Source organism: Protopterus annectens, chromosome 1.part0 (genome assembly GCF_019279795.1).
Source record: "Protopterus annectens isolate FY-2018-M chromosome 1.part0, PAN1.0, whole genome shotgun sequence".
NCBI classification, from domain to species: Eukaryota; Metazoa; Chordata; order Ceratodontiformes; family Protopteridae; genus Protopterus; species Protopterus annectens.
Genome location: NC_056725.1, coordinates 46,048,066 through 46,071,853, shown reverse-complemented (window position 1 = coordinate 46,071,853; position 23,788 = coordinate 46,048,066).

The following is a 23,788-nucleotide window of genomic DNA, read 5'->3' as shown; positions in this document are numbered from 1 at the left end:
GTATATTAAACCGACGCCATCTTCAGAACTAAGGCCAAAATCTACTTCTATGTCTAAAAAAACGACGCTTGGGCCACGTGTACAGGCCTCAATGCCTAAAAAACAAATGATCAAAATGGCTGAGGATTTAATTACTTTGATCAGGGGTACCCATCACCCTGCTGCTAGGCAAGGCACTGACTATGAATCTTCAGATCTGGTTTCTATTTCTTCTGATTCCTCTTCTGATCAGGAATTATCTGTTCCCACTTACGAGGTCTCTGATGCAGAAGATTACATCCCTTCAGCTTCTCCTCCTGAGGATTTTTCTTTTGGGGAAACTTTGCATACCTTAAGGGAACACTTTCACTGGTAGAGTCAGGATTTCTCAGGATCTAAAAAGAGACTTGGGGATTTCCTTCTTCTTCCTCAGCATAGGCCTTTGGCTATACCTCCTGTTCTAGACATTGTTGATGATGTTTTCTCAGAATCCAGTATGGCTCCTGATTCCCTGTCTCCGGCTTCTAGTAAGCCAGACAGATATTACAGGGTTCCTGACTCCCACAAATTCCTTTTAAAAACCCTACTGGTGACCCAGAAACCGTTTCTCGGGGTCCCAAGGGCGTTAAGGCTTCTACTGCTATAACTCTTACCCCTTCTGATAGAGATTCCAGGGCGCTGGATAGATGGGGTAAGAAAGTTTACACGTCTGCAACCTTGGCAATTAGGGCTTTAAACCGTCAATTTCATATGCTTAAATATCAACAGCATGTCATGGGTTTACTTAAACAGAAAATTATGTTGATTTCTGACTGTGTGGAAAATAAAGAGCTGCAGGATTTATTGCATTCAGCTGAACAAATTGGAAAACATACTTTGCAATGTGGTTTTGAGTCCTTGGAGGCCTCTTTCAGGGCTGCTGTAACTGGATCTGTAATAAGAAGGCATGCTTGGCTCAAGGAGCAAAATCTGCCTGACCATGTTAAAGCAAAATTGTTGGATGCTCTTTTACAACAGGGCAGTCTATTTGGTAATAAGCCAGAAGAAGTTTTGAAAAATATGGAGGATAAAGCTAAATCTATGCAAACTGTAAAAGGTTTCCTACAAGTGCAGCCACCCAGGTTCAGTAGGCACTGGCCTACTAAGAACTGGTCCTTTCCAGTACCCACCAGAGCCGCTCAGGTCAAACCCAGACATTCCAAAGGCTCCAGGTTTCAGTCACAAGGAATTTATAGAACAAAGCAATGGGATGCCTCTACCTCCAAATTTGGAAGTAACAAGGCACCTTCCTACGGTAAATAGTCTCAATGACTTTCCACTGCAATCACCAAGCACTTATCTTTTGGCCGCCCCTTTGGGGGAAAACTGGCACTTCATGCACAAAACTGGCAACTGATTACCCAGGACAAGTGGGTTTTAAATATAGTATCCCAGGGATACAGATTTCATTTCCACATGTTGCCAATCCCAAACAGATGGCCAGATCTGCCTCCAAATCAGTGGGCAGAGGCCCAGAAACAAGTTATGTCCCTCATGAATATGGGGGCTATTCAACCAGTACCAGAAAAGGAAAAGGGACAAGGATTTTATTCAAGACCTTTCCTGGTACCCAGAAAAGACAAATCATGGCGTCCAATTCTGGACTTATCCATCCTAAATACATTTCTGGACATTCCACAATTCAAGATGCTGACTCTACAACAGTTGCTACCTATGCTAGGCAAGGATGCCTGACTGTTAACTCTAGATTTAAAAGAGGCTTACCTGTATATCCCAATCAGGGAAGCTTGTAGAAGATACCTCCACTTCAAAGCAGGCTATTTGAATTACCAGTTCTCTGCACTGCCATTTGGCTTATCTACTGCGTCCAGGGTCTTCACAAAGTGCCTGGCACCAATAATTGCATTTTGCAGGCAAAGAAATACTCAAATATATCCATACCTGGACGATTGTCTAATTCAGGCAGAAATCAAGGACACGCTTCTAAAACATCTGGCGTTTGTAAAAAGACTTCGAACTTGTCTAGGGTACACCATAAACGAAAAGAAATCACAACTGGTACCCTCTCAAATAATTACATTCCTGGGTGCAAGCTTGAATACAACTGCCCAGATGACTTGCCTTACGCCAGAAAAACAAATTCAATTGATAACTTACTTCAAACAGGTGGCCACAAAAACCCAGCTATCTGCAAGACAAATTCTGCAGGCCTTAGGGTTCATGGCCTCCTGCATTCTAATAATTCCATATGCAAGACTGCATATGAGGAAACTTCAATGGTACCTAAAAAGCTTATGGTGTCATCATTGTCACAGCCTGGAAACAATGAATGTCCTTCAAGGATGCATCTGCAGTCCTTACAAATGGGTTGTCCTGGCCTCAGGCAGCCCTTCGGTCGGCCGGATTCCAAAGTCTGGGTCTGGCCTCGGCTGATGTCGCACTTCACCCGACGTCATAGCTGCAGTTCTGCGGGTATAAAGGCATCAGCCGACACCATTTTCCTCAGTCTTTCTTGCCGCGTGGTGCCCGAAGCAGAAGCTGTTCGCAAGTGCCGGTCGGTCAGAACCAGAGATTGCTACTACCGAAGACTTCTAAAAAGCTAAGTACCCCGTTGGGGACGCTTTCTTGCCTCAGCCGATGTCAGAAAAAGTGAATAACTGTTTAACTTGTGGGAAACAAATACCTCATAAAGATTTCCACTCTTACAGCCTACCTTGTTTAGGCCCAGACCACGACGTAGCAGCTTGTCTAGCCTGTGCTTCCTTCAACTGACGAACACTTAAACGTCGGTCGGAGTTTGCAGAGGAGTTTTTCGGCTCCGCTTTTGCTTATATCATGCCGTCGGAGACTCCGACTTCACATTTAGCTAAAAAGCTTAAGGAAAAGGACCGACACTCGCGGTCCGCGGTTTCGGCCGAAACCGCGGCTAAGCCAACCGCGAGCGTCTCGGTTTCGGCTGAAGCCGAGTCCGTGGTTCTTCCTTCGGCCGAAAGCATGCCTCCTTCTACCGAGGCCTCTTCCAGCATGGCTGAATCTGCTACTGAAATTCCACCTGCTCTTACAGTTTCTCAGGATTTATCAGATACTGTCCCCTTAGATGTATCTATTCCTGCACGTGGAGCTGCTAGGCCCCCTGCATCCATGTCAATTAAGGCTTTTGCCAGGGCTAAAGCAGCTAAATATTCAAAGGCCGTGCCTGCTAATGCCCCCTCTCACAGGCCTAGCTCTAGTACTCAAATGCTTAGTCTAGCAGAGGATCTCATTTCTTTGATCAGGGGAACCCAGTCTCACCCTGACAGGGCCTCTCACCCACCTCCAGAGAAGAGGCTTAGAGCAGAGTCCCCTGAACCAGTTTCTTCAGATTATTCCTCTGATGATTCAGAACATACAAATCCTCCAGAGGGCCCTTATTCTCCATATGAGGACTCTGATGCAGAGGATTCCATTCCTTCTGCCTCTCCTCCTGAGGAATTTTCTTTTGGGGAAACCTTGCATGCTATGAGGGAACAATTTCAATGGCAGCGCCAGGATTTTTCAGACTCCAGGAAAAGGCTTAGGACCTTTTTACATTTACCACAGCATAGGCCTTTAGCTATTCCTCCAGTACTTACAGTTGTGGATGATGCATTTACTGATGCTTGTACTGCCCCTGACTCACTGCCTCCGGCCCCTGGTAAGCCCGACAGATACTCCAGGGTTCCGGACACACATTATCATTTGTATAAGGCTCCTATTGCAGATCCAGAAACCATTTCACAGGGCCCAAAAGCTGTAACAGCTGCCTCTGCCAAAACCCTCCCTCTGAAAGAGAGTCTAGGGCATTGGAGAGATGGGGTAAAAAAGTTTATACTTCTGCTACTCTTTCGGCTAGGGCCTTAAACTGTCAATTCCACATGATTCAGTATCAGGAATTCCTGTTAGATCAGCTCACTAAAAAACTGTCCTCGCCTGAACCGTTAGACCGTAAGTCCCTTCAGGATTTGGTGCATAACACTCAGCAGGTCAGTAATCATTCCTTAAAATGCGGCTATGATGCACTGGAGGCTTCCTTTAGATCAGCTATGACTGGTACAGTGATCAGAAGGCATGCATGGTTAAAAGAGCAATCCTTACCAGACCATGTAAAGTCTAAGCTTCTAGATGCACCCATGGAAAAGCACAGTTTGTTTGGTTCCCCTGCACAGCAAGTGTTGAAGAAGGTGGAAGAAAAAGCTAAATCTGTCCAGACAGTCAAGGATTTCTTACAGGTCTAGCCTCCGAGGTTTAGTAGGAACTGGCCTTCCAAGAATTGGTCCTTTCCAGACACCACCAGAGCACAGAGAGGCAGAAATAGACACCCTAGAGGCAGAGGTCAGTCCAGAGGTGCCCATAGGGGACGTCAGTGGCAGCCTAACAGCCAGAGAACTACTGCCACAGATCCAGCCACTACCACTTCTACAGGACAATCACAGTGACTTGGCTCTGAAACCGCCTACCAGGGAACAACTGGCAGTACCCTTAGGCGGAAAATTAGCCTTATTTTCAGTAAATTGGCATTACATTACAGGAGACAAATCGATTTTACAGACAATAGACAAAGGCTACAGGTTTCACTTCCATACTCTTCCAAGGAAGAGAGGAATGCCAAACCTTCCTCCAAACCAAAGGACAAACGCTCTACAGCAAATAGACCACTTACTAAGGATGAGAGCTATAGAAAAGGTACCGGCTATGGAACAAGGACAAGGATTTTATTCAAGGCTTTTCCTAGTACCAAGAAAGGAAAACCAATGGAGACCTATCCTCGACCTGTCCGCTTTAAACACATATCTCATTTTTCCAAAATTCAAAATGCTGACCCTACAGCAACTTCTTCCCATGCTGGGCAAGGAGTCTTGGCTGGTGACTCTGGATCTCAAGGAGGCATACCTGCACGTCCCCATACGACCAAATTGCAGAAGATACCTCAGATTTCTTGCAGGATCAGAGCATTATCAATTCTCAGCATTGCCTTTTGGCTTATCTACTGCGCCCAGAGTATTCACGAAATGCCTGGCATCAGTAATTGCTCAGGGAATTCAAATTTATCCATACCTGGACGACTGCCTGTTACAAGCGGACAGCAAAGACAAAGTGACAAAAGATTTGGAAAAGGTTATTCACCTGCTGCAAGCCCTGGGATACACAGTCAACACAAAAAAGTCAAGGCTGATACCATCCCAAAGGATAACCTTCCTGGGTGCAGAACTGGACACATCAAACCAGATGGCATTCCTCACAGCAGAAAAACAGAAGCAGCTACCACTCTATTTCATGGCATTAACAACGCAGAACCAGCTTACAGCAAGGAAAATTCTGCAAGCCCTGGGTTACATGGCATCCTGCATAATAATAATTCCACATGCCAGACTACATATGAGGAAGTTACAATGGTACCTGAGGAATTTATGGTCTCAGCACAAGCACAGCCTAGAGACCCAAATTCCAATAATTCCATGCCTGAAGCAAGAATTCCAGTGGTGGGCCCAGGCCTGTCAATTGAACAAAGGACTGCCCTTCCACAGGCCTCACCCAAGCCAGACTATCACCACGGATGCCTCAGACCTCGGATGGGGGGCACACATGGTGGACAAGTGTATACAAGGCTTATGGACTCAAGACCAGATGAACCTACACATAAATCAAAAAGAGATGCTGGCAGTAAACAGGCAATTCAGACATTCAGACATTCAGACCATTTCTTCAACAGGGTCATTTGCTGATAAGGACGGACAACACCACAGTTATGTGGTATATCAACAAACAGGGAGGCACACATTCATATCCTCTATGCCGGATGGCAATGGACCTCTGGAATGTGGCCCTGAGCCTCAACATTCAGCTCCAAGCCATATTCGTGCTAGGAAAAGAAAATATACTAGCAGACATCTTAAGCAGAACCACCACGGATGCCCACGAATGGATGCTGCATCCAGACATCTTCAAAACCATCACAAGGAAATGGGGACTGCCAGAAATAGACCTGTTCGCATCCCCACACAACCACCAATTGAAAAAATTCTGCACAAGGACATACCACCCACTTGCTTGGAAGGTGGACTCCCTATCCTTCAGTTGGGAAAACCTGACAGCATATGCATTCCCACCTCTTCCTTTGATGCACAAAGTGCTACTGAAGATCAAAGAAGATCACCCGAGGATCATCTTGATAGCTCCAGATTGGCCGAGGCAACATTGGTACCCGCTACTGAGGAGTATGTCCCGGAACACGCATGGCCTCTACCCCTAATACCTCTACTGCTAACACAGAACAACTTCAAAATCCTGCATCCAAACTTGAAAACACTGCAGCTAGCTGCTTGGAACATTGCATAAGGAAAAATAACCCAGATTTATCTCAAAGGGTTAGAGACATTATCTTGGAGGCTCGTAGACCCTCAACAAGGAAAACTTATTCAGCAAAATGGAAAAGATATCTCATTTGGAGTGCAACAAAAGGATTAGATGCATCATTGGCAAACATAGCTAACATCCTGGAATATTTAGCAGAGCTTTTCCACAATGGTCTGTCTTACTCCTCCATTAAGATTCATGCATCAGCAATTTCAGCAGAATACAACATGGATCCTCCAGTCTTTTCTCAACCTCTACTCAGACAGTTTCTCAGAGGAATTAAAAATGTAAAACCACCAAGGAAACCACCATTGCCTACATGGGACTTGAACTTTGTGTTAGAAAAGTTAACACTCCCCCCTTTTGAACCAGCAGCAACAGCAGAATTACAGTACTTATCTTGGAAGACTGCATTCCTGCTTGCAATCACTTCAGCTAGAAGGGATGTCCTTCAAGGATGCATCTGCAGTCCTAACAAATGGGTTGTCCTGTCGTCAGGCAGCCCTTCGGTCGGCCGAATTCCAAAGTCTGGGTCTGGCCTCGGTTGATGTCGCACTTCACCCGACGTCATAGCTGCAGTTCTTCGGGTATAAAGGTATCAGCCGACACCATTTTCCTCAGTCTTTCTTGCCGCGTGGCGCCCGAAGCAGAAGCTGTTCGCAAGTGGCGGTCGGTCAGAACCAGAGATTACTACTACGAAGACTTCTAAAAGCTAAGTACCCCGTTGGGGACTCTTTCTTGCCTCAGCCGATGTCAGAAAAAGTGAATAACTGTTTAACTTGTGGGAAACAAATGCCTCATAAAGATTTCCACTCTTACTGCCTACCTTGTTTAGGCCCAGACCACGACGTAGCAGCTTGTCTAGCCTGTGCTTCTTTCAACCGATGGACGCTTAGACGTCGGTCGGAATTTGCTGAGGAGTTTTTCGGCTCCGCTTTTGCTTACAATCTGCCGTCGGAAACTCCGACTTCGCAATTATCTAAAAAGCACAAGGAAAAGGACCGACACTCGCGGTCCGCGGTTTCGGCCGAAACCGCGGTTAAGTCAACCGCGAGTGTCTCGGTTTCGGCAGAAACCGAGTCCACGGTTCTTCCTTCGGCCGAAAGCTTGCCTCCTACCGAGGCCTCATCCAGCATGGCTGAATCTGCTACTGAAATCCCACCTGCTCTTGCAGGTTCACAGGATTTATCTGATACTATACCTTTAGATATATCTACTCCTGCACGTGGAGCTGCTAGGCCCCCTGCATCCATGTTGATTAAGGCTTTTGCCAGGGCTAAAGCAGCAAAATCTACCAAAACTGTGGCTGCTAAGACCCCCTCTCACAGGCCTAGCTCTAGTTCTCAAATGCTTAGTCTAGCAGAGGATCTCATTTCTTTGATCCGGGGATCCCAACCTCACCCTGACAGGGCCTCTCACCCACCTCCAGAGAAGAGGCCTAGAGCAGAGCCCCCTGAGCCAGTTTCTTCAGATTACTCCTCTGATGATTCAGATAATGCAAACCCTCCAGAGGGCCCTTATTCTCCTTATGAGGACTCTGATGCAGAAGACTCCATTCCTTCTGCCTCTCCGCCTGAGGAATTTTCTTTTGGGGAAACCTTGCATGCTATGAGGGAACAATTTCAATGGCAGGGCCATAATTTTTCAGACTCCAAGAAAAGGCTTAGGACCTTTTTGCATTTGCCACAGCATAGGCCTTTAGCCATTCCTCCAGTACTTACTGTTGTGGATGATGCATTTAATGATGCTTGTACTGCTCCTGATTCTCTTCCTCCGGCCCCTGCTAAGCCCGACAGGTACTACAGGGTTCCGGACACACATTATCATTTGTATAAGGCTCCTTTTGCAGATCCTGAAACTATCTCCCAGGGACCCAAGGCTGTAGCAGCTACCTCTGCCAAAACCCTCCCTCTGAAAGGGAATCTAGGGCCTTAGAGAGATGGGGTAAAAAAGTTTACACTTCTGCTACTCTTTCGGCTAGGGCCTTAAACTGTCAATTCCACATGATTCAGTATCAGGAATTTATGTTAGATCAGTTAACTAAAAACTGTCCTCGTCTGAACCATTAGACAAAAAATCTGTTCAGGAAATGGTACATAACATTCAGCAGGTCAGTAATCATTCCTTAAAATGCGGCTATGATGCACTGGAGGCTTCCTTTAGATCAGCTATGACTGGTACAGTGATCAGAAGGCATGCATGGTTAAAAGAGCAGTCCTTACCAGACCATGTTAAATCAAAGCTCCTAGATGCTCACATGGATAAGCTTAATTTGTTTGGCTCCCCTGCACAGCAGGTGCTGAAGAAGGTGGAAGAGAAAGCAAAATCTGTCCAGACAGTCAAGGATTTCTTACAGGTCCAGCCTCCAAGGTTTAGTAGGAACTGGCCTTCCAAGAATTGGTCCTTTCCAGACACCTCCAGACCTCAGAGAGGCAGGAATAGGCGCCCAAGAGGCAGGGGTCAATCCAGAGGTGCCTACAGGGGACGTCAGTGGCAGCCTAACAACCAGCGAAGTACTGCCACAGATCCAGCCACCACCACTTCCACAGGACAATCACAGTGACTTGGCTCTGAGGCCGCCTACCAGGGAACAACTAGAAGCACCCTTAGGCGGAAAGCTAGCCTTATTTTCAGTAAACTGGCATCACATCACAGGAGACAAATGGATTTTACAGACAATAGACCAAGGTTACAGGTTTCACTTCCATACTCTACCAAGGAAGAGAGGAATGCCAAACCTACCTCCAAATCAGAAGACAAAAGCTCTAGAACAAATACACCATTTACTAAGGATGAGAGCTATAGAAAGGGTACCGTCTATGGAACAAGGGCAAGGATTTTACTCCAGACTTTTCCTGGTGCCAAGAAAAGAAAACCAATGGAGACCTATTCTCGACCTGTCCGCTCTAAACACATACCTCATTGTTCCAAAATTCAAAATGCTGACCCTACAGCAGCTTCTTCCCATGCTGGGCAAGGAGTCTTGGCTGGTAACTCTAGATCTCAAGGAGGCATACCTGCACATCCCCATACGACCATATTGCAGAAGATACCTCAGATTTCTTGCAGGATCAGAGCATTATCAATTCTCAGCATTGCCCTTTGGCTTATCTACTGCGCCCAGAGTATTCACAAAATGCCTGGCATCAGTAATTGCTCATTGCAGGCTTCAGGGAATTCAAATTTACCCTTACCTGGACGACTGCCTGTTACAAGCGGACAACAAAAACAAATTAGCAAAAGATTTGAAAAAGGTCATTTATCTACTGCAAGCCCTGGGATACACAGTCAATATAAAAAAGTCAAGGCTGATACCATCCCAAAGGATAACTTTCTTGGGTGCAGAGCTGGATACATCAAATCAAATGGCATTCCTCACAGCAGAAAAACAGAAGCACCTTCCTCTCTATTTCATGGCATTAACAAAGCAGAACCAGCTAACAGCAAGGAAAGTCCTGCAAGCCTTGGGTTACATGGCATCCTGCATAATATTGGTTCCACATGCCAGACTGCATATGAGAAAGTTACAGTGGCACCTAAGGAATTTATGGTCTCAGCACAAGCACAGCCCAGAAACCCAAATTCCGATAATTCCATGCCTGAAGCAAGAATTCCAATGGTGGGCTCAGGCCTGTCAATCAAACAAAGGGCTGCCCTTCCACAGCACTCAACCAAGCCAGACTATCACAACGGACGCCTCAGACCTCGGTTGGGGGGCATACATGCTGGACAAGTGCATACAAGGCTTATGGACTCAAGACCAGCTGAACCTACACATAAATCAAAAGGAGATGCTGGCAGTAAAACTGGCAATTCAGACATTCAGACCATTTCTTCGACAGGGTCAATTGCTGATAAGGACGGACAACACCACAGTTATGTGGTACATCAACAAACAGGGAGGCACACATTCATACCCTCTATGCCGGATGGCAATGGACCTCTGGAATGTGGCCCTGAGCTTCAACATTCAGTTACAAGCAATATTTGTACCAGGAAAAGAAAATATACTAGCAGACATCCTAAGCAGAACTACCACAGATGCCCACGAATGGATGCTGCATCCAGACATCTTCAAATCCATTACAGGGAAATGGGGACTACCAGAAATAGACTTATTCGCATCCCCACACAACCACCAATTGAAAAAATTCTGCACGAGGGCATACCACCCACTTGCTTGGAAGGTGGACTCCCTATCTTTCAGTTGGAAAAACCTGACAGCATATGCATTCCCACCTCTTCCTTTGATGCACAAGGTGCTACTGAAGATCAAAGAAGACCGTCCAAGGATCATCCTGATAGCTCCAGACTGGCCGAGGCAGCATTGGTCCCCATTACTGAGGAGCATGTCTCGGGAACAAATATGGCCTCTGCCCCTAGTTCCCTTACTGTTAACACAGAACAACTTCAAAACCCTGCATCCAAACCTAAAAACACTGCAGCTGGCTGCCTGGAACATTGCATAAGACAAAATAACCCAGATTTATCTCAAAGGGTTAAAGACATTATCTTGGAGGCTCGCAGACCCTCAACAAGGAAAACTTATTCAGCAAAATGGAAAAGATATCTCATTTGGAGTGCAGCAAAAGGAGAAAATGTGTCACTGGTAAACATAGCTAACATCCTGGAATACTTGGCAGAGCTTTTCCACAATGGCCTGTCCTATTCTTCCATTAAGATCCATGCATCAGCTATTTCAGCAGAATACAACATGGACCCTCCAGTCTTCTCACATCCTCTACTCAGGCAGTTTCTGAGAGGAATTAAAAATGTAAAACCACCAAGGAAGCCACCATTGCCCGCATGGGACTTGAACTTTGTGCTAGAAAAGTTGACACTCCCTCCTTTCGAGCCAGCAGCAACAGCAGAATTACAGTACTTATCATGGAAAACTGCTTTCCTGCTTGCAATCACTTCAGCAAGAAGGGTTTCTGAACTACAGGCATTAATGGCAGTACAGCCCTTCCTTATCTTCCATCAAGATAGAGTGTCCATGAGAACTAATCCTACTTTTATGCCAAAGGTGGTCTCCAGGGTATCTTTAAACCAAGCTATCCACCTGCCTACATTCTTCCCCAACCCACAGAACAGGGGAGAAAGACTATTACATACCTTGGATGTACATAGGCAATTGCGCTACTACCTGGACAGGACCAAGAGCAATAGAAAAACTGACCAGCCACTGGTAGCATATGCAACAGGAATGGAAGGAAAAGCAATTTCAAAGCAGACAATCTCTAAGTGGATAGGAAATTGCATTAGATTTTGTTACTCTTACCATGGAAAGACAACTCCAGAAAACATCAGACCTCACTCCACAAGGGCTACAGCCACTACTACAGCTTTTTTACGAGGAGTGGCTACCAAAGGCATTTTAGAGGCTGCTACTTGGAGCTCCGTGCATACATTTACCAAGCATTATAATCTACCCTTATACTCCAGATCCCGAGCAGGTTTTGCCACTGCTGTTTTGCAAGGGATCTTAACTACACCATAATCTTATTATTCCTCCTCCCCCAGTTTGGCTATGGTATTCTACCCATTTGTTAGGACTGCAGATGCATCCTTGAAGGACATAGTACAGATGTCCTTCAAGGATGCATCTGCAGTCCTTACAAATGGGTTGTCCTGTCGTCAGGCAGCCCTTCGGTCGGCCGGATTCCAAAGTCTGGGTCTGGCCTCGGCTGGTGTCGCACTTCACCCGACGTCATAGCTGCAGCTCTTCGGGTATAAAGGCATCAGCCAACGCCATTTTCCTCAGTTTTTCTTGCCGCGTGGCGCCCGAAGCAGAATGTATTCGCAAGTGCCGGTCGGTCAGATCCAGAGATTACTACTACCGAATACTACTTCGAAGACTTCTAAAAAGCTAAGTACCCCATTGGGGACTCTTTCTTGCCTCAGCCGATGTCAGAAAAAGTGAATAACTGTTTAACTTGTGGGAAACAAATACCTCATAAAGATTTCCACTCTTACTGCTTACCTTGTTTAGGCCCAGACCACGACGTAGCAGCTTGTTTAGCCTGTGCTTCTTTCAACCGACGGACGCTTAGACGTCGGTCGGAGTTTGCTGAACAGTTTTTTGGCTCAGATTTCGCGTACATAATGCTGTCGGATCCTCCGACTTCACAAGTTGTTAAGAACAAAGAAAGGACCGACACTCGCGGTCCGCGGTTTCCGAAACCGGTTAAGCAAACCGCGAGTGTCTCGGTTTGCGCCCGAAACCGAGCAAGCGGTTCTAACTTCAGCCGAATCCATGACTACTACCGAGGCCCCTTCTAACCTGGTTGAATCGGCCTCTGAAATTCAACCTGCTACTGTGGTTTCACAAGAATTATCGGACACCATCCCCTTGGATGTTTCAACCCCTGCACGTGGTGCTGCTAGGCTGCCTGCAGCCATGTCCATAAAGGCCTTTGCCAGGGCTAAAGCAGCCAAAACTTCTAAAGTCTGTGCCTGTTAAGCCCCCCTCTCACAGGCCCAGCTCCAGTTCCCAAATGCTTACTCTGGCAGAGGATCTCATCTCTTTAATAAGGGGATCCCAACCTCATCCAGACAGGGCCTCTCAACCTCCTCCAGAAAAGAGACCTAGAGCAGAGCCCCCTGAGCCAGTGTCCTCAGATGATTCTTCTGATGATTCAGACAATACAGACCATCCAGAGGCTCCTTTTTCTCCTTATGAAGACTCCGATGCTGAGGAATCGATTCCTTCTGCCTCTCCACCAGAGGAATTTTCCTTTGGGGAAACCTTACATGCCTTGAGGGAGCAATTTCAATGGCAGGGGCAAGATTTCTCAGATTCAAGGAAAAGGCTTAGGACTTTTTTGCATTTACCACAACATAGGCCTTTAGCTATACCTCCAGTTCTTCCTGTTGTAGATGATGCATTTAATGATGCTTGCACTGCTCCTGATACTTTGCCTCCAGCCCCTGCTAAGCCCGATAGGTTCTACAGGGTCCCGGACACACATCACCATTTATACAAGGCTCCTTTTGCAGATCCCGAGACTATCTCCCAGGGGCCTAAGGCAGTAGCTTCGACCTCAGTTAAAAATCCCTCCTCTGAAAGGGAATCCAGGTCCTTAGAGAGATGGGGTAAAAAAGTATACACCTCTGCTACTCTCTCAGCTAGGGCATTGAACTGTCAGTTTCATATGATCCAATACCCAGGAGTTTATGCTTGATCAGTTAACTAAGAAACTGTCCTCTGATGACTCTTTAGATAAGAAATATGTTCTAGAAATGGTGCATAACATTCAGCAGGTTAGTAACCATTCTTTAAAATGTGGCTATGATGCACTGGAGGCTTCCTTTAGATCAGCCATGACTGGCACAGTTATCAGAAGGCATGCATGGTTGAAAGAACAGGTCTTGCCGGATCATGTTAAAGCAAAACTATTAGATGCTCCTATGGATAAGGTCAATTTATTTGGTTCTCCTGCTCAGCAGGTACTGAAGAAAATGGAAGAGAAGGCAAAATCTGTACAAACAGTGAAAGATTTCTTACAGGTTCAGCCTCCAAGGTTTAGCAGGAACTGGCCTTCCAAAAATTGGTCCTTTCCAGACTCCTCTAAAACACAGAGGGGCAGGAATAGGCGTTCAAGAGGCAGAAACCAATCCAGAGGAGGTGCCTACAGGGGACGCCAGTGGCAAGGTAACAACCAGCGAGGCACAGACACAACTACTACCACTGCAACAGGACAATCACAGTGACTTGGCTCTGGCACCGCCTACCAGGGAACAAATAGCAGCACCCTTAGGCGGAAAGTTAGCCTTATTTTCAAAACACTGGCACTGCATCACAAGAGACAAGTGGATTTTGCAAACTATAGACCAAGGCTACAGGTTTCATTTCCATACTTTACCAGGAAAAAGAGGAATGCCAAACCTACCACCAAATCAAAAGATAGAAGCTCTAAAACAAATAGCTCAATTAGCAAAAATGAGAGCTGTGGAAAGGGTACCATCTATGGAACAAGGAAAGGGATTTTACTCCAGACTCTTCCTGGTACCAAGAAAAGAGAAAAATTGGAGGCCTATTCTCGACCTGTCCGCTTTAAACACATTCATCATTGTTCCAAAATTCAAAATGCTGACCCTACAGCAACTTCTTCCCATGCTGGGCAAGGAGTCTTGGCTGGTGACTCTAGATCTCAAGGAGGCATACCTGCACGTCCCCATACGACCAAATTGCAGAAGATACCTCAGATTTCTTGCAGGATCAGAGCATTATCAATTCTCAGCATTGCCCTTTGGCTTATCTACTGCCCAGAGTGTTCACGAAATGCCTGGCATCAGTAATCACTCACTGCAGGCTTCAGGGAATCCAAATATATCCATACCTGGACGACTGCCTGATACAAACGGACAACAGAAACAAGCTAACAGAAGACTTACAAAGAGTCATTTGCTTACTGCAAGCCCTGGGATATACAGTCAATAAAAAAATCAAGACTGATACCATCCCAAAGAATAACCTTCTTAGGTGCAGAATTGGACACAACAAAACAGATGGCATTCCTAACTGCAGAAAAACAAGAACAACTTCCTCTCTACTTCTTGGCATTAACAAAGCAGAACCAACTAATAGCAAGGAAAGTACTGCAGGCCTTGGGCTTCATGGCATCCTGCATAATCCTGGTCCCTCATGCCAGACTACATATGAGAAAGCTACAGTGGTACCTGAAGAATTTATGGTCTCAACACAGGCACAGCCTAGAAACCGAAATACCACTAATCCCATGCCTGAAACAAGAGTTCCTATGGTGGGCTCAGGCATGCCAGTCAAACCCAGGTTTGCCCTTCCACAACATTCAACCAAGCCAAACCATCACAACGGACGCCTCAGACCTCGGTTGGGGGGCCCACATGCTGGACAAGTGCATACAAGGCTTATGGATTCAAGATCAGCTGCACCTGCACATAAATCAAAAGGAAATGCTGGCAGTAAAACTGGCAATCCAGAATTTCAGACCATTCCTCCAAGAAGGGCAGTTGATGATAAGGACAGACAACACCACAGTCATGTGGTATATCAACAAACAGGGAGGCACTCATTCATACCCTCTATACCGGATGGCACTGGACCTATGGAATATGGCTCTGAGCTACAACATTCAGTTACAAGCAATTTTTGTACCGGGAAAAGAAAACATCCTAGCAGACATATTAAGCAGAACTACCTCGGATGCTCACAAATGGATGCTACACCCGGACATCTTCACGGCCATCACAAAGAAATGGGGACTACCACAAATAGACCTATTCGCATCCCCACTCAATCACCAGCTCAAGAAATTCTGCACAAGGACGTACCACCCACTTGCTTGGAAGGTGGACTCTCTATCCTTCAGTTGGAAAAGCCTGACAGCATATGCATTCCCACCTCTTCCTTTGATGCACAAGGTGCTATTGAAAATCAAAGAGGAACGTCCAAGGATCATTCTGATAGCTCCAGACTGGCCAAGACAACATTGGTACCCATTACTGAGGAGCATGTCTCGGGGGCAAATGTGGACACTACCCCTGATTCCTTTGCTGTTAACTCAGAGCGGCTACAACACCCTGCACCCAAACCTGAAAACTCTGCAGTTGACTGCCTGAAACATTACATAAGAGCAACTAACCCAGATTTATCCCAAAGGGTTAAAGACATTATCCTTGAGGCCCGCAGACCTTCAACAAGAAGGAACTATGCAGGAAAATGGAAAAGATTTCTCATTTGGAGTACTGAAAGGGGAAAAGATGTGTCAAAGGTAGAGATAGCCAACATCCTGGAGTATTTGGCAGAGCTTTTCTATACAGGCCTGTCCTATTCCTCCATCAAGATACATGCATCAGCTATTTCTGCAGAATACAGCTTCGATCCCCCTGTCTTCTCGCATCCTCTACTCAGGCAGTTTCTGAGAGGAATTAAAAATGTAAAACCTCCTAGGAAACCACCATTGCCAGCATGGGACTTGAACTTTGTGCTAGAAAAATTGACACTCCCAACTTTCGAACCAGCAGCAACAGCAGAACTTCAACACCTATCCTGGAAAACTGCTTTCCTGCTGGCAATTACCTCAGCAAGAAGGGTTTCTGAGCTACAGGCTTTAATGGCAGTACAACCCTTCCTAATCTTCCATCAAGACAGAGTGTCCATGAGAACAAATCCTACATTTATGCCTAAGGTGGTATCCAGAGTGTCTTTAAACCAGGCTATCCACCTACCTACATTCTTCCCCAATCCACAGAACGGGGGAAAGACTGCTGCATACTTTGGATGTACATAGACAGTTACGCTACTACCTGGACAGAACCAAGGGCAATAGAAAACTGACCAGCTTCTGGTAGCATATGCAACAGGAAGGGAAGGAAAAGCAATTTCAAAACAGACAATCTCCAAGTGGATAGGAAATTGCATCAGATTCTGCTACTCCTACCATGGAAAGCAAACTCCACAGAACATAAGGCCTCATTCTACAAGGGCTACAGCCACTACCACAGCTTTCTTACGAGGAGTGGCTACCAAGGACATTATAGAGGCTGCTACTTGTACCTCCGTGCATACATTTGCCAAGCATTATAACTTACCTTTATACTCTAGATCCCGAGCAGGGTTTGCCACTGCTGTTTTGCAAGGGATCCTAACTACACCATAATTTCTTCTTCCTCCTCCCCTAGTTTGGCTATGGTATTCTACCCATTTGTAAGGACTGCAGATGCATCCTTGAAGGACATAGTACAGTTTTGTACCTACCATAAATGTAGATGTCCGAATAGGAATGCATCTGCAGTCAGGATTACCCACCCTCCTTCCCCTCGGAGGTATTCCTAGGGTATTTGCCCATCTAATAGCTAGCTGGGGGGGGAATCTCTTATGGTATATTTGTTTGTATATATGTACATACATGCTTATTTTTTGTGTTTGCCTTCTACTATTTGGAAACATTGGCATTTATCCAAAATTTAGCTATCCAGGAGGGCAACTGGCATCTGGGGCAAGAAACACTGAGGAAAATGGCGTCGGCTGATGCCTTTATACCTGAAGAGCTGCAGCTATGACGTCGGGTGAAGTGCGACACCAGCCGAGGCCAGACCCAGACTTTGGAATCCGGCCGACCGAAGGGCTGCCTGACGACAGGACAACCCATTTAGTGACTGCAGATGCCTATCGGACATCTACATTTATGGTAGGTACAAAACTGTACTTTTTGTACCTACCATAAATGTAGATGTCCGAGAGGTATGCATCTGCAGTCAGGATTACCCTCCCTCCTTCCCCTCTGTGGTACTCCTAGGGTATTTGCCCATCTTCTAGCTAGCTGGGGGAATCTATTATGGTGTATTTGTTTGTATATATGTATATACATGTTTATTTTTATTTGCTCTCTCTTATTTGGAAACTTTTACATTTATCCAAATTTAGCCTTCCTAGAGGGCACCTGGCATCTGGGGCAAGAAACACTGAGGAAAATGGTGTCGGCTGATACCTTTATACCCGAAGAACTGCAGCTATGACGTCGGGTGAAGTGCGACATCAGCCGAGGCCAGACCCAGACTTTGGAATCCGGCCGACCGAAGGGCTGCCTGACGACAGGACAACCCATTTGTTAGGACTGCAGATGCATACCTCTCGGACATCTACATTTATGGTAGGTACAAAACTGTACTTTTCTGAATTACAGGCATTAATGGCAGTACAGCCCTTCCTTATCTTCCATCAGGATAGAGTGTCCATGAGAACTAATCCTACCTTTATGCCAAAAGTGGTCTCCAGGGTATCTTTAAACCAAGCAATACACCTACCAACATTCTTCCCCAACCCACAGAACAGGGGGGAAAGATTGCTGCATACCTTGGATGTACACAGACAATTGCGCTACTACCTGGACAGAACCAAGAACAATAGAAAAACTGACCAGCTTCTGGTAGCATATGCAACAGGAATGGAAGGAAAAGCAATTTCAAAACAAACAATCTCAAAATGGATAGGAAATTGCATTAGATTTTGTTACTCTTTTCATGGAAAGACAACTCCAGAAAACATCAGACCTCATTCCACAAGGGCTACAGCCACTACTACAGCTTTCTTACGAGGAGTGGCTACCAAAGACATTTTAGAGGCTGCTACTTGGAGCTCCGTGCATACATTTGCCAAGCATTATAATCTGCCTTTATACTCCAGATCCCGAGCAGGTTTTGCCACTGCTGTTTTGCAAGGGATCTTAACTACACCATAAACTCTTAGTGCCTCCTCTCCCAGTTTGGCTGTGGTATTCTACCCATTTGTAAGGACTGCAGATGCATCCTTGAAGGACATAGTACAGTTTTGTACCTACCATAAATGTAGATGTCCGAGAGGTATGCATCTGCAGTCAGGATTACCCACCCTCCTTCCCCTCTGTGGTACTCCTAGGGTATTTGCCCATCTTGTAGCTAGCTGGGGGAATCTATTATGGCGTATTTGTTTGTATATATGTATATACATGTTTATTTCTATTTGCTCTCTATTGTTTGGAAACATTTGCATTTATCCAAATTTAGCCTTCCTAGAGGGCACCTGGCATCTGGGGCAAGAAACACTGAGGAAAATGGCGTCGGCTGATGCCTTTATACCCGCAGAACTGCAGCTATGACGTCGGGTGAAGTGCGACATCAGCCGAGGCCAGACCCAGACTTTGGAATGCCGATCAAGGGCTGCCTGAGGCCAGGACAACCCATTTGTAAGGACTGCAGATGCATACCTCTCGGACATCTACATTTATGGTAGGTACAAAACTGTACTTTCCTGTCATCCCTTGCCTGCAACTAGAGTTCCTATGGTGGGCAGAGGCCTGCCACCAAAACAAGGGACTGTCATTCATTCCACCTCCTGTCGTCCAAACCCTAACTACAGACGCATCAGATTATGCTTGGGGGGGGGGGGCATCTGGCAGGGAGATGAATTCAGGGCCTATGGAGCCCAAATCAAATGCACCTACATATCAACCAGAAAGAGATGCTAGCTGTACAGAATGCTCTGACAGCTTTCAGGGACTATCTTCATCCAGGACAACTACTGATAAAGACAGACAACACCACAGTCATGTGGTACATAAACAAGCAGGGGGGTACCCATTCCTACCCCCTTTGCAGACCAGCCATGGCATTGTGGAACACGGCCTTGACTTATCAAATACATCTGCAAGCTCATTTCCTGCCAGGAAAGCAAAATACTCTGGCAGACGAACTAAGCAGAAATGTTGTGGACCCACATGAATGAAAACTGGATCCACAAATCTTTAGCATGTTGACACGCAAATGGGGGAGCCCAGACATAGATCTTTTTGCCTTGCCCCAAAACTATCAGTTGGACAAATTCTGCACAAGAATTAATCACAAAAAAGCTTGGAAAGTGGATGCTCTCTCCTTCAGCTGGAAAAACCTATCAGTCTATGCCTTTCCTCCTCTGCCTCTGCTCTCCAGGGTCTTACTAAAAGTCAGACAGGAAAAAACAAAAATTATTCTGATTGCTCCAGACTGGCCTCGCCAACACTGGTACCCACTCCTATGCAATATGTCTCACCTTCCTCCGTGGTACTGACACCTTACCTTACCTACTGTCTCAGCAGAACTATCAAATTCTGCACACTCCGCTCCAAACTCTGAATCTTGCAGCATGGCTAATCAACTAATTTCACCAGTTACATCTCTCAGCAAACCTGTGATGGATGTCATTTTGGAGGCTAGAAGGCCCAGTACTAGAAAATCTTATGCTGACAAATGGAAAAGATTCTGTGCCTGGAACCAAGCACAAGGAATAAGTTCAGCAATGCCCAGTATTCCTCACATTCTGCAGTATTTAACTGAGATTCTTCACAAGGGCCTATCTTTTTCTTCCATAAAAATCCATGCCTCTGCCATTTCAGCTCATTGCAACATGGAACCTCCCCTCTTTTCTCATCCTCTGCTAAAGCAGTACCTCAGAGGGGCCAGTAATTTAAGACCTCCCAGGAGAGCACCAGCTCCTGCATGGGACCTCAATTTTGTTTTGGAAAAACTCGCTCTACCTCCTTGTGAGCCAGCTGCTACTGCAGACTTAAAATTTCTCTCCTGGAAAACAGCTTTCCTTTTAGTAGTCACTTCAGCTAGAAGGATTTCAGAATTGCAGGCTCTTATGGCAGTGGAGCCTTTCATTATTTTTCATCCTGACAGGGTGGCTCTCCGGACCAGTCCATCTTTCATGCCTAAGGTGGTATCCAGTGCGACTCTTAATCAGACCATTCATCTGCTAACTTTCTTTCCCAATCCACAGAACAAGGGTGAGCGGATTCTGCATTCATTGGATGTACACAGACAACTTAGATTCTACTTAAACAAGACAAAATCTCTAAGAAAATCTGAACAACTACCGGTGGCATTTGCTGCAGGGGCAGAGGGAAAGGCTATTTCAAAGCAGACTATTTCCAAATGGATAAGCCATTGTATTTGTTTCTGCTATGTGCACCATGCTAAACCTATCCCCAAGGGGATCAGATCTCATTCCACCAGGGCTGCATCTACTTCTGCAGCCTTTCTCAGAGGGGTTCCTACCAGAGACATTCTATTAGCTGCTACCTGGAGCTCAGTTCATACATTCACCAAACATTACCATTTACCTCTCTTCTCTAAATCCAGAGCTGGCTTTGCCACTGCTGTCCTGCAGGGCCTTATAGCTGCTCCTAATTTTGTATAAATCCATCCTCCCAACCATAGCTTTGGGAATCTACCCAAATGTAATGACTGCAACAGTGAAACACGAAGAACATAGTACAGTTGTGTACACTTTCCATAAATATAGATGTTTGAGTGTATTCACTGTTGCAGTCCTGGCTACCTACCCTCCAGCCCCGTCTTTTCTCTTACTATGCCTCTACTTTCTTTTACTATGCTTAAAAGCCTTTTTGGTGTATTTGCTTTTGTTTGGAGGTATATTGTTTGTGTTCTAAATTATGTACATTTATATATATATATATATATATATATATATATATATATATATATATATATATGTTGCTCCCCATGTGGGGGGCACCTAAAATCTGGGGCAAGAAAAACTGATGTAATGGCATCGGCTGCATGTTTTATACCCCTGACAACCTGACGTCATTTAAGAAGGGACAGCAACCGACGCAGGACCCAAGACTTTGTTAATCAGGCCGACTGAGGGCAACCTGCCAGCAGATTACCCAAATGTAATGACTGCAACAGTGAATGCACTTGAACATCTACATTTATGGTAAGTGTACACAACTGTACTTTGCCGCTCCGCCATTGGACATCCCGCCGACTACCGATTTAGGGGCCAAGGAACAGCAGATGTTTCCGTCAGCTTCAATAGATCATCTGGAAGAGGCCGTTACTGCAGCTACGGAGAGCATGTCAGTGGAGCTGACCCAGACACTGGCCTCAACCGGCGTCTAGGGGGAACCAGTACTTGGTCGGCTGACCGGGACTCCTCCTGCTCCAGCCCAGACCTCTGTTACTAGGGCAACTCCCTAAGCCAACGCCAACTAAGAAAAAAACAAAAAAAAACCCAAACACTTGAGTCTTAGGTCTCAAGCTACTCCAGATTGGCAGACATTCACCAATTCCTTACTGCAGGCCTTTATGGCCCTTGGGCCTACAGGCCCTGCACCTACAGACATTCCATTGCTGAGCCCTAGGCCAGCCTCTGCTTCTTCCCTCCCTTTAATCACTACTCAGCAGGGAGAAGAAGAACCTGAACAATATGACTCCTCTTCTGAGGAATGTTTCTTATGTGTCTCAAATTGCTTCTGTGGACTATTACTCCCCAGATGAAGACTCTGTTGAGGTTGATTCTCCTCCAGAGGATATTTCATGTGGGGAAACTATCACAAAAATGAAAGAGTACTTCAAGTGGGATACTGCTTTGATGACAGATACCCAGAAAAGGTGTTTTGAACTTCTACAGTTAGAATCTCCCTCCCCTCAGCTATTCCCCCAGTTCTACCAGCCTTTCTGGATGTCTTTAATGCAGTCTCCAAGAATCCAGATTCTCAAGCACCTGCCCCTAAAAGGCCGGATAGATTTTATAAAGTTGCAGATGAACAGAAGTTACTAGTGAAACCTCCCATGGCTGACCATGCAGTCATTGCTGTCTCCTGACAGACAATCTAGGCAATTATCCTCTGCTTCCCTTTTGCCCACAGACAAGGACACCAAGACCATGAACAGAATGGGTAAAAAAAGTATATACCTCCTCCACCTTAGCCTTTAGGACTATAAATTACCAAACACAAATGGTAAAATATGCCTTAGACTTTGTGTCCCAGGCCTACACCTTGCTAGCTTCTACCCCTGACTGTCCCACAAAAAAAAAAAAGCTACTCACTTGATTAAGTGCAGTTGTAATGCAGCAGAAGCATCAGCCAGGTCTGCTGCATCCACATCTGTCTTGCGTAGATATTCCTGGCTACGCCTCCATGCTCTTCTAGTGCGCAATCTCTTATTTGGTAAGAATTCAGCAGAACTTTTCAAAAATCTTCAAGAGAAAAGTGAAGAGCTTCAAGACATCAGGCACTTGCTGGTGTTCCCCCTTCCCCAGATACTACAAGAAATACCCTGCTAAGACTTCTTTTGTAAGAAGAACTCTGTCTACATCTTGTCCTTCCTGCTGTAGACCTTGTAAAGGGTCCAGGAGATTGCCTTACCCCAGACCTCCTAATTCCCAGGGTCTTGCCAAGCAGTCCTTTTCTGACCGAGGAGGTTCCTCTTTAGCCTGACTGCCTGAATCAGCTCCCTCTGTCCACCCACCTTACCCAATGCCTCCCCTTCTGGAAAACCGTTACCTCAGATACTTGGGTGCTTTCCATCATCCAGAAAGGATATTTTCTATCTTGGAAGGAAAAGCCAAGGCCAAAAGGAATTCCCTTCCCTCCAAGAAACCAGATACATTTATTCCCTCTCATACTGAAAGAACTCCTGGCCCTAGGAACTATAGAGCCAGTTCCCTCAGGACAGGCAGGAAAAGGCTTCTATTCCCACCTTTTCCTTGTCCCCAAAAAGGATGGCCCTTGGAGGTCAATCCTGGACTTATCTGGTCTAAACCTATTCCTAAAGGTTCCATCCTTCAGGATGCTCTCCCTACAAACTCTGCTACCCCTCATTCCACCCAAGGCCTTTATGGTCACTCTGGATCTAAAGGATGCCTATCTGTACATCCCTATCAGACCGTCCCACAGGAGGTTTCTGTGCTTTACTGGACATTCTTCACACTTTTTCAGTTTACAGTCTTGCCCATTGGTTTGTCTACTGCTCCCAGAGTATTTACAAAGTGCCTGGCCCCCAGCCATTGCCTGTTGCAGAACCAAGGGACTCCAAATCTGCCCTTACCTGGACAACATTCTTATTCTAGCAGAGTCGGACTCCACCCTGCAGAACCATCTCACATTCACAATGGCTGTCCTCCACA